The sequence below is a fragment of the Cryptomeria japonica genome, unplaced genomic scaffold (assembly GCF_030272615.1).
Source record: "Cryptomeria japonica unplaced genomic scaffold, Sugi_1.0 HiC_scaffold_52, whole genome shotgun sequence".
Taxonomy (NCBI): domain Eukaryota; kingdom Viridiplantae; phylum Streptophyta; class Pinopsida; order Cupressales; family Cupressaceae; genus Cryptomeria; species Cryptomeria japonica.
In genome coordinates, this window is record NW_026728874.1 from 500,001 (window position 1) to 503,254 (window position 3,254).

The following is a 3,254-nucleotide window of genomic DNA, read 5'->3' on the forward strand; positions in this document are numbered from 1 at the left end:
CAAAACGGAAATTTTAAAATCTCGTTTTTTTTTTGCCTTTTATGGAAATTAGTGAAGGCATCGCATCAAAGGTGCGCACCTCGCTGCCCACCTTGGTGTGCTCCGAGGTGCCCACCACGGTGCGCAACGCCGGTGCGAACCCGGGAGCGCCCCGATGTGTGCTCCAAGGTGCGGCGTGCACGAAGTCGGACCCCGGTTTGCCCCGGGTGCGCACCTCGCATGCACCTTGGTGCGCACACCTTGGCTGGGTTGCGCGGCCTGGTGGGCACCATGGTGCGCACCAAGGAGCGCTCCGAAGTGTGCTCCAAGGTGCGGCGTGCACGAAGTCGGAGCCCGGTTTGCCCCGGGTACGCACCTCGCGTGCACCTTCGCCGGGGTGGGCACCTCGGCTGGGTTGCGCGCCCTGGTGCGCACCAAGGAGCGCTCCGAAGTGTGCTCCAAGGTGCGGCGTGCACGAAGTCGGAGCCCGGTTTGCCCCGGGTGCGCACCTTCGCCGCGGTGCGCACCATGGCGTGCACGAAGTCGGAGCCCGGTTTGCCCCGGGTGCGCACCTCGCGTGCACCTTCGGCGGGGTTGCGCGCCCTGGTGGGCACCATGGTGCGCACCAAGGAGCGCTCCGAAGTGTGCTCCAAGGTGCGGCGTGCACGAAGTCGGAGCCCGGTTTGCCCCGGGTGCGCACCTCGCGTGCACCTTCGGCGGGGTTGCGCGCCCTGGTGGGCACCATGGTGCGCACCAAGGAGCGCTCCGAAGTGTGCTCCAAGGTGCGGCGTGCACGAAGTCGGAGCCCGGTTTGCCCCGGGTGCGCACCTCGCGTGCACCTTCGCCGCGGTGGGCACCATGGCGTGCACGAAGTCGGAGCCCGGTTTGCCCCGGGTGCGCACCTCGCGTGCACCTTCGCCGGGGTGGGCACCTCGGCTGGGTTGCGCGCCCTGGTGCGCACCAAGGAGCGCTCCGAAGTGTGCTCCAAGGTGCGGCGTGCACGAAGTCGGAGCCCGGTTTGCCCCGGGTGCGCACCTCGCGTGCACCTTCGCCAGGGTGGGCACCTCGGTGCGCACACCTTCTCAATGTTTTCTTGCCTTTTCTGGAAATTGGTGAAGGCAGCGCATCAAAGGTGCGCACCTCGGTGTGCTCCGAGGTGCGAACCCGAGAGCGCTCCGAGGTGCCCACGAAGTCGAAAGTCGGGTTAATTGCATTGTTTTCCCCGGGTGCGCTCCGAGGTGCGCAACATCGGCGCGCACCAAGGAGGGCTCCGAAGTGTGCTCCAAGGTGCGCACGATGGCGTGCACCTCTGGTGCGCACGATTCGGAGCTCGGTTTGACCGGGGTGCGCACACCTTGGCTGGGTTGCGCACCTTTTGTGCGCTCCAAGGTGCGCACGAAGTCGGAGCTCGGTTTGCCCCGGGTGCGCACCTTCGCCAGGGTGCACACCTTGATGCGCACGCCTTGGCTGGGCTGCGCACCTTGGTGGGCGCCATGGTGCGCACCTTTCGTGCGCTCCAAGGTGCGCACGAAGTCGGAGCTCGGTTTGCCCCGGGTGCGCACCTTGGTGGGCGCCATGGTGCACTCCGAGGTGCCCAAGATTGGTGCGCACCAAGGAGCGCTCCGAAGTGCGCTCCAAGGTGCGCGCGAAGTCGAAAGTTGGGTTAATTGTCCGGTTTGCCTCGGGTGCGCACCTTGCGTGCACCTTCGCCAGGGTGGGCGCCTTGGTGCGCACACCTTGGCTGGGCTGCGCACACCTTGGCACCCGCGTTTCCTTCATTTTAAATTTTTTTTTTTTACAATCTCTCAAGTGGGAAATTCTATAATCTCAACTTTTTTTGCCTTTTCAGGAAACTTTTGAATGGAGCGCATCATTGGTGCGCTCCGAAGTGTGCTCCAAAGCTCTCTCCAGCTGCGTGCACCTGCCCCGGCCGCGCACCCGGCCCCGCCCAGCTTCGCTCACCTGTCCCGGGCGTCTGGTGCGGAACCTTAGAGTAAGAAACATCACCGTGCACCTTGGCCAACGTGCGCGACTCGACCGAGCGCGCACTGGCCGAGGTGCACACCGATTTCACCTGGGTGCGCGCGCAGCACCTCGGGCGCACCGGGGTGCGCGCACAACGCCCGGGTTGCACCGTGGCCTGTGTGCTCGGGGCGCCTCGGGTGCGCGCTCGGTGTCGCCCCCGCGCGCGCGGTAGTGCGGGCAGCGCACCCCGGCCCGGCCCGGCCCCGACGAGAACGCAAACGGGCAAAAGGTTTATTCAAATAGCATTGCGACGCCCGGCGAAAAACTAAAAAAGGGTGCAACACCGGGACTTCCCGGGAGGTCACCCATCCCAGTACTACTCCGGCCCAAGCGCGCTTAACTGCGGAGTTCTGATGGGATCTGGTGCACTAATGCTGGTATGATCGCACCCGTTATGAGCTTGTCGCAGTGTGTACTTAGCAAACCGCGACCCACGTGCGAATCCACCCCGGCCACCCACCCCCGTCGAGGTGCACACCCTCCCTCGCGAAGTGCGCCCCGTTCGCCAAGTGTGAGCCCTGCCCGGGTGCGCGCACCTTGCTAGGGCGTCGGGTGTGCACCCGGCCCGGCCTACGTGCGTGCACCTGGAGGGGGCGTCGTGTGCGTGCAGTGTCCCGTCTGCAACGCGGTGCCCACACACCACCTCGGGCGCAACGACCTGCGCTCACATGTGGGCCGAGTGCACCTTGGTGCATGTTCGGGGCGCCTCGGGTGCACGCTCGATCTTGCCCCGGTGCACCAAGGCGCTCGGTTTGCCCCGGGTGCGCACTTGGTGCAAGGTGGGCACCCAAAATAGGGATCAAGCACCAAAACACAAGTTTCGGGATGCAAAATGGGACCCAAGGACCACAAATGCGTTCCAAGACCCATGATGGGTCCACGAGAACAAAAATGTGTTCCGAGACTTAATAAACAAATATTGGGTTTTAGGAGAAGAAACATGCTCTGATGCCCAAAACGAGAATCGACCCCGAAAAGGCCACAGGCCAAAAGTGGGATGCGAGACAAAAAAAAATGGGACCCGAGGACCAAAATTGGGTTCCCAGGTCGAAGACAGGGCAACCGGACAAGAAACGACCTCTAAGGCTCGAAATGAGTCCCGACGACTAAAACTTGACAAGAAGCACCCATCAGGCACCCAACTCGACACCCATGGGATGCCGACCCACCCGGGCTTCCACCTAGCACACCTTGGCACCCACCCACCCTCGCACCCAACCTCGCACCCAACTTAGCACCTTTGAACCCAC

At 63.6% G+C, this 3,254-nt stretch overlaps 1 non-coding gene across 1 annotated transcript; it reads right to left on the reverse strand.

Annotated features, from left to right (window-relative positions):
* Positions 1-2,276: 2,276 nt before the first annotated feature.
* On the reverse strand, positions 2,277-2,395 carry LOC131862880 (5S ribosomal RNA). The gene has a single exon (XR_009361816.1). It is a non-coding gene; the product is annotated as a 5S ribosomal RNA (ribosomal RNA).
* Positions 2,396-3,254: the final 859 nt, after the last annotated feature.